General features: G+C 54.6%; 1 protein-coding gene across 1 annotated transcript in view; it reads right to left on the reverse strand.

Moving 5' to 3' along the window:
- The window catches only part of MGLL (monoglyceride lipase), a 26,034-nt gene that overhangs the window by 2,575 nt on the left and 15,140 nt on the right, over positions 1–8,319 (reverse strand). The gene's annotated exons all lie outside the window — the stretch shown is intronic.

Here is an 8,319-nt window from a genome sequence, read left to right on the forward strand (position 1 = left end):
GAGGGCAGCTGAGAGGCAGGAAGAAGAGATGTGAGGGTCCACCCCTCCTAGGGCCTCCGTTCCCTCATCTGCCCAAAGCGGGCCTGGACAGTCACTTCCTCTCGAGGGGCTGCAGGTGCCCAGTCACTTCATTTTACTAAAGGGCCTGGTGCCACCCGTGGTGGATGGGCAGAGCGGAAGCCACGGAATAAGCGCTGCTCCTCCCACCGCCGTGGTCATCCGAGGGGCCAGGCTTGGAAGCAGGGAGGGAAAGAGAAGGGAGTTGGTCCCACTTGTGCCCACAGCCACTGCAGTGGCCCCCGCTGCCCACTCTTCTGTGTCTCTCACACACACGCAGGGGCCGTGGAAAACTTGAAGGATGAGGACCCCCCCCCACACACACACATCCCAATTTCAACTCTGACTCCTCCCCTTCACCAGGGCCATGAAGGGGTTTCACTCCATCAGGTGGGTTTAGCTTCACTAAGTCCACCTGTCTCCTCTGTGGCCAGGGAGTGAGTGTTCTGGTGGAGGGAGAAGACAGGGTACCTCACAGGAGTGGAGGCAGGGCAGGGGAGCTGACGGAGCACAGTAGAAGGTTGGTTGTGGCCACCGAGGCTCAGCTCCCCAGCATGGTGTTTCCCAGGCAGGCGGGCTGGGGTCTGTCTTCCTTCCTCGGCCTCCACCCTTCTTAGCTTCAGAGTGCCCTGGTTTGGACCCGGCCCACCTTGGCTGGGCTGCTCGGGCCCCTGGCCCGCTCTCTCTAGGCTTCCGCTCCATCTGCCTCTGTGGAACGGTTCAGGGAATCCACCTGCCTGCACAGAGTCTGGGTGAGGCCCAAACGGACAGGCCTCTTTCCCCTTCACCCACTTGTCTTCTTTCTTGCCAGGGAGTCCCAGACTGAGGGCTGGCTGAGAAGTGCCCTGGGCCAGGGCTGAGCAGGGTGCTGCAGGGAACCATGCCTCTGGCTTCCCCGAAATCGGGGAGGTTATGGCCTGGACTCACCCCCCCTCTGTGACCACTACTACAGCCAAAAGCCAAGGGGAAGCTGTCCTGGGGTCACCTGCAAACTGCCATTCCCAAGTCCTGCCCATGCTGGGGGACCAGGCCGTTAGTGACAAGCTGCTCCGGGAAGGATTAGTAACTTCCTGCAGCTGAGCTGGCTTGACTCCTGTGGGGCAGGCCATCTGCTCCGGGCAGAGTGGCCAAGGGACCGGCAGGCAGCAGGCGGGCCGAAGCCGCAGGGTGGGGGCCTGCTGGTGCCCGGTTTGGGAGGAAGGCTGGGAGCTGGCAAAGGCAAGAACAGGAACAACTGTGCCCCCGCCCCACCCCCCTAACCCCAGCTGGACACACCCTGGGCCCCCTTTGCAGAGCTTGACAGATGGGATCTCCCTCATAAATGATAGCCGAAGCAACCCTTTCTCACCAGTCTATCCATTTGTCGCACTGTGGGGGCCCGTGTGGCTGTGATGCTGGAAGCTATGCCTCAAGTATTTCAAACACCAGCCGAGGCGCCCAGGGTGGGTACGTTCCAATGAGCTTCCAGATTAAGACAGTCTAGGAAAGACCTGGTGATCTACTTCCAAAGCCAACGAGATCCCTATGCATGACACGGAAGATTGCTGTTGGATAGAGTGCTTGAAGGGGCCCTGGCGGCGTAGGTAGGGGTTACGGGCTGGGCTGCGATCTCCACCATCGGCAGTTCCAAACCACCGGCAGCTCCGAGGGAGAAAGGCTGGACTTTCTACTCCTGCCAACAGTTACCATCTTGGGAAACCCAAAGGGGTTGGCTAAGAGTCGGCGTTGGCTTGGCTTTATAGTGCTGGAGGGTGAGGGAGTCCCTTCGCTTGGAAGGCACGTGGCTGCACAGTGGCCACAGCAATGGATTTGAGCATGCTGGCCCTTGTGAGGACGGGGACTGACCAAGGCTCCCTTCTGCTGAACATGGTTGCCCTCAATGGCAGCCAATGTGATGGCAACTGACCGCCATCCCCACCAACACTTCTGAGCTCTCTCTTTGTGCTTGGCACTGGGCAGCTCATTTAAGCTTCCTAACCTGCCGGCAGGAGAAAGGACTATGATAATCCCTTTACCTGAGGAAACGAGGGACAGAGAAGTGATTCACTTGTCCAATTCCTACCATCCAGGCAGGATATTTCATTCTGTGCACCTCTCCCAGGACAAAGCCTACATGTCCCAGCCTCCCTGGCTGCTAGGCATGACCACATGCCCGAGACTGACCAATAGGAAGGGAACAGCAGTGCTCCGCGCACCATTTGGTCAAGGGCTTGTCCTGCCTAGTCCTCTCCTCTTCCCAGCAGCTGGGACGGGCACTGAGCATGGTTCCACGGGGGACCATGTGGAAAAGGCAACATTGGAAACTCCAGAAAAACAAACCTTTTTTCTGGGAAGTCACTATCATTGTGACTATTACATCACTATGATGTCGCAGGGGCCTGACCTACGCCTTGGCTAGCAATCTGGAGTTCGCCTCTCACCAGGCTCCCGAGGGACTTCATGGCACATGGACGAGAGACTTGCCCCGTGGTGAATCACAGGTCCCCACAGAGGGCTGGGCCCCTGCTGCCCCTGCCCCTGTAGCAACGCTGACTGCCTTGCCCCAGGCGCCTCTGGGCCCTCTGGGAGCTCGCTCCCAGGTTTAATTGCTCTGAGGATCCCAGAGGCTTCTCGATCTTTGCTCCATTTCCCCAGCGAGATCATGTAGGGCTGATTTACACAATGCCTATTCTGGGCCAGAGAGGGAAGGAAGCAGGAAAGGGCAGGCCCTTAGTGTGAACCAGTCAGCTGTCGTGCGGGAGGGGAGGCTCCAGGGCCAGCAAACCTGGGCGGGGCGCACTCCTCCTGGAGCCTGGCTGAGCCCCCTTTCTGCCCAGTGCTCCCGGATAGGCTCCGCTAGATGACAGGGACGCCCCATGCAGACCCGGTCACAGCGACCTTAGTCTTTCGGGAGCCTGACACACCTAATCGCCCCCAAAATCCTTTGGGTGTGCATTCCAGAAATGTGTCCAGTTAGGAGCCGGATGAGCTGCCCTCACGGGGCAAGCCCAAGACCACGGCACTGATCAGGACAGGAAAAGATGCTCAGCTATCACCGAGGAGATGAGAGCGCCCGTCACAGCCACAGCTGCCGGGCTGTGCGGTCGCTTCCGACTCCTTTCTACCACGGAGGACCGAGTCGAGATGCCCCCACAGAGATGCCTGGGCTGTGATCTGTACGAAATTGCATCTCCAGGCCTCTTCCTCTAAGGAACTGAAATGACAGAGCTCCCAGGCCACCAGTGGAGTGCATAAGCATGACACCACGAGGCTAGAACAGACGAACCACAAATAACGAGCATTAGGATGCGGAGAGCCGATGCCATCAGCTTGCTTACATGACTGTTTCATTGTGAATTACGTGGGGGTATACACGGCAGTCGCTTTGAAAAACAATGTGGCGATTCTTCAATAAATGAAAGAGTTACTACCTCACCCAATAAGTCTACTCCGAGAGTATTGAAAACAGGTAAACAAAAACTTGCACACAAATAACAGCACTATGTACGATAGCCAAAAGGTGGACACAAGCCAAAGATGCATTAATGGATAGATAAGCAACATATGGTACACACATACAGTATCTTACAAAGAAATGAAGCGGATGAACCTTGAAAATGCCATGCTGAATGAGTAGCCAATCACAGAAGGCGCCAGGCTATCTGGCTTCATGTGTGTGAAATATGCAGATGCAGCAAATCCACAAAGACGAACACTGGATTACTGCTGAGTGTGGGGGACTGGGAGGAGCAGAGAGAAATGGCTACATGCACGTGGGGCTTTCTCTCAAGGTCATGACTGTTTGGGAAATGGAAGAAGGTCATGGCTGCTCAACAATGAGAATGTACATTCGGCCCGGTAAACATCTACTTCACAGTTGATTTTGTGTTCTAGGTAGCCTGGGTGGTCCAAGTGGTTTTCTAGCCGCTACTCCAAAACGTTGGTGGTTCAAATCCTCCCCAAGACAAATGGCCTGAAGATGGCAGCAAAGAACATTCCAGACTCATTCTGTTCTGTCACACGTGGACCTGTCATGAGGCAGGGTCTGACTTCCTGGGAAGAAACAGTGATCCGATGGTGTAGAGATGTCACATCAACAGACAGAAAAGCAACGACCAACAAGCCAATGCCAAGAGGGCTCCTACTGCAAGAGCGATTCCATTGATATAACATCTTGACACGACACCATCTGATAAAACAGCAGACTGGAGTAGTGGCTGCCAGGGTGGGGACCTGCTTGTAGAACTAATCACATGCTATCGTTAATGTCGCGCAAGTCAAATGTTGCTGAAGACAATGAAACATCAGTAGCCCAGGGAGGGAGCTGCCAGAAATTCCAGATGGGATCAGAAGAGAGTAGGGAACCGGGAATATCATGAATGATGTCAGACGGATTTGGGTTGAAAGAAGAGACCCTAGGAAAACATTCACCTGTACATTTTCGACTACACAGAGGCATTAGACCACTGTGGACCCTAACGAGCTATTGATGACGTGGTGAAAACTGGGATTCCAGAACACTTTATTGTGCTCATGCAGAACCCCTATAGAGACCTAAAAGCAGTCGTTCAAACAGCAAAAGGCAATACGATATGGCTTAAAACCAGGTGTATGTCCAAATTGTATCCTTTCACTGCACTTATTTCGGTCTGTAAGCTGAGCAAGTAATCGGAGAAGTGGGGTTATATGAAGAAGATGGGGCATGCAGGCTGAAGGGAGGCTCATTAACAGCCTGTGACGTGCAGATGACACCATCTTCTTTGCTGACAATAACGAGGAGTTGACGCACTTACCGATGAAGCTGAAAGACCACAGCTTCAGGCAGGGCTGCATCTCTACCCTAACAAAAATTCAAGCCTCACAACTGGACCAGTACGCGTCATGATAAACAGAGAAAAGACTGAAGTTGTCAAGGATTTCATTTTGCTTGGGTCCATCACCAACAGCCATGGAAGCTGTGGTCAGGAAATCAAAGGGCACATTGCATTGGGCAGATCGGGTGCACAAGACCTCTTTAGTGTTGATAAGCAAGGAGGCTGCTTTGAGGACTAAGGTGCACCTTGCCCCAACCATGGTAATTTCAATAGCCTCCCATGCGTGCCAAGTGAATGAATACGAGACTGAAGAGGCAATGGCGAAGACTATGGAATGTATGCACTGCCAGAAGAAAGAACCAATCTGTCTTGGAAGAAGTACAACGACCATCTAGCTGAGAAGCAACAACGTCCACATGGAAGAAGCACACCAGCCTGTGTGATCATGAGGTGTCGATGGGATCAGATATCAGGCTTCAAAGACCCAGAACAAAAAAATCATATCAGTGTGAATGAGGGGGAGTGCAGAGTGGAGACCCAAAGTCCATCTCTATACAACTGGACATCCCCACACAGAAGGGTCACAAGGAAGAGACAAGTCAGTCAGGGTGCAGTATAGCACCAACGAAACATACAACTTTTCTCTAATTCTTTAATGCTTCCCTCCTACCACCCCCTCACTATCATGATCCCAATTCTACCTTACAAAGCCGGCTAGACCAGAGCATGTACACTGGTACAGATAAGAACTGGAAACACAGGGAATCCAGGACAGATAAACCCCTCAGGACCAATCATGAGAGTAGCGATACCAGGAGGGTAAAGGGAAGGTGGGGGAGAAAGGGGAAACCAATCACAAGGATCAATATATGGGGATGGACAACAGAAAAGGGGTCAGTATAAGACATGAAAAAATAATGATTTATAAATTATCAAGGGTTTGTGAGGAGGGAAGGTGAGGGAAGGAGGGAGGGGGAAAATGAGCTGATACCAGAGGCTCAAGTAGAAAGCAAATGTTTTGAGAATGATAATGGCAACAAATGTGCAAATGTGCTTGACACAATGGAATGATGTATGGAATGTGAGAAGAGCTGTATGAGCCCCCAGTAAAATGATTTTTAAAAAGAAGTACGGTTGAGAGTGCTCCTGAGAAATGAGGATCTTGAGGCTTGGTCTCATGTCCCTTGGACATCCGGTCAGGAGGGCGCAGTCCCTGGAGAAAGGCGCTATGGTCCAGGGTCAGTGCAAAACAGGAAGGCCATCGTGAGCTGGGTTGACCCAGTGGCTGCAACAGGGGCTCAGACATGAAGCGAGTTGGGATATGGTGATGACTGGGCAGTTTCTTTCTGCTGAACGTGGGGTCCCAGTTGGAGCAGACTCTGACTCTGCTCTCCCATCCTCTCCCTTCCTCCATCTCTTTTCTGCACCTTCGGGCCCCTGGGCAGCTGCTCCTCCATCTTCAAGCCCTTTCCTCGGCCGCCTGCAGGGTGTCAACTCACCTTGGACCCCGAGCCGCCTCCTCACAGAGACTCCTCAGGCAGGTTCCTCCTCTGTACCTGCAGGCCCGCGTGGCTGGCAGTTTACGGTTCCAGAAGCCCTTACCCACGGCTCCTCTCGTTGGCTGGACAACCACCTGTCTTCTCTCTGCTCAAGCCCAAGCCTCCTGGTAACAGGTGACGGACCCCTCGGGCGTCTGCGTCTTTGCCTGTCTCTCTCAACCTGCCTTCTCCACCGGCTCTGACCAAGTCGGCAACGACGATGGCAACAAGAGCCAGAGCAAATCCCCTTAAACACCCCGCATCACGCCGACTGCGGTCCAGTGGACTCCAACGCACGGTGATCTCATGCGTGTCGGCGGAGAACTGTGGTCCAGAGAGTTTCCCGTGGCTGATGTTCTAGAAGCCCGTCACCAGGCCATTCTTCTGAGGCACCTCTGGGTGGCCCGTGGTTAGCAGCTGAGCATGTTGACCGTTTGCACCGCCCAGGAAGCGGCTGTGACCTTTCAAAAGCAGACCACCCGCACGCACTCTGCCAAGCACCGCGGGGTGGTTCTCAATGGCCAGTCGGTCCATGAGCAGTCAAGCAGACAAGCTGCTGGCACTCAGGATTCTGAGCCGCCAGGGCTACGGCAGCACCAGGGAGGGCTCGGATAGAGTTATCTGGATGGCGACTGGCTGAACTAGCAGCTGTGTCGGTCGACGCTTAAACGAATCACTATTGTATCAAGGGCATGCGAGCATCCTTTCCTCCCCAGAGTGACTTTCGCTATGAATGTTTGCACTCCTGGGGGTTTCTGAGCCCACAGGTGTTTCTGAGCGAGGAGCTGGGCTTGGTGCAGGCAGGCCCTGGACCTGGGTGCCTGGCCTGCCTCATTTGTCCCAAGCTCCTTCAAGGGGCTGGTCTCTGAGAACCCGAGGGGGAGCCACATCCAGACATGGAGCTCCACGTCTGCCTCCTGTGCTCCTGTGGCGTGGAGAGTCCCTGTAAGTGGGACCCCCAGACACAGACACTCCCCGCACTGCCATGCCGCCAAAGAAGGGAGAAAAAAATGTAGCCAGTCCACTCTCCCCAGGCCCGGGACTGAAGAAATCAGGAGAAAAGCGGGAACTTCTGGGCCACACTACTGGGTCCTTTCATGACTGCTGCTCCCAACACAGCTAAACCGGGTAGTCTCCAGTCTGACGACAAATGAGGAAGGTACCACGTGGGCTACAGGCGGCGGTGTCAGGGCATGACATCACTGTGTGGGCACGACCCTCATCCTGGGTCCTGGTCCTTGGGCCCCACATGCCGAAGTCTTCAGGAGCTAAAGATCATGGTGTCTGCAGCTCACGTCCCAACAATGTAGCCCAAACAAGAGATCGAGGTGGGAATGCTCATGTACAGGTTTAGATTAAACAAACAAATGAAATCAGTAAACTGACATCGGAGGGGATGTTTGCAATGGGGTGCATCTAGAGGCAGGGCCTGCATGAACTCTTTGGCAGATTTGGAAAGTGGTCTCTTCCACACTGGAGGGCAGCGCCAGGGGCTGATGTTGATCCCTCGCCTTCACTGGGTGGACAGTTGCCACATTGTCTGCCCGGATGCCCTTGGCAAACGTTCTTGGGCAGGCCTAGGGCGGGCCGAGCCTCAGGGTCGGAAGCCCCAGAGTGTGGCTGTCGGGTTCTGTGACTTAGCCCAGGCAGACTGTCCCATCCACACCCCGGCTGTAAGTGGGGGTGCAATCCTGAGCTCTGGGAGCATTGCACCCCCTTCCCCGGGAGGGAGGTGCAGCTGAGTCTTCCGGCACTGCGCTGCCTTGCTGATGGCACGTCTCTCCCGGAAGCCTCCCTGCACAGTCACCAGCTTTGCCGCAGCAGCAATTAAAGCAGGGCCTCTCCAGGGCCAGCCTCTCAAAGCTGCTTCTCCCAAAGGCAACCGTTGAGGAAGGGAGGGAGGGCCGTGAACAGGAGGCGTCTGAGGACAC

Source organism: Echinops telfairi, unplaced genomic scaffold (genome assembly GCF_000313985.2).
Source record: "Echinops telfairi isolate 266 unplaced genomic scaffold, ASM31398v2 ScPeMD7_31;HRSCAF=116, whole genome shotgun sequence".
Lineage (NCBI taxonomy): Eukaryota > Metazoa > Chordata > Mammalia > Afrosoricida > Tenrecidae > Echinops > Echinops telfairi.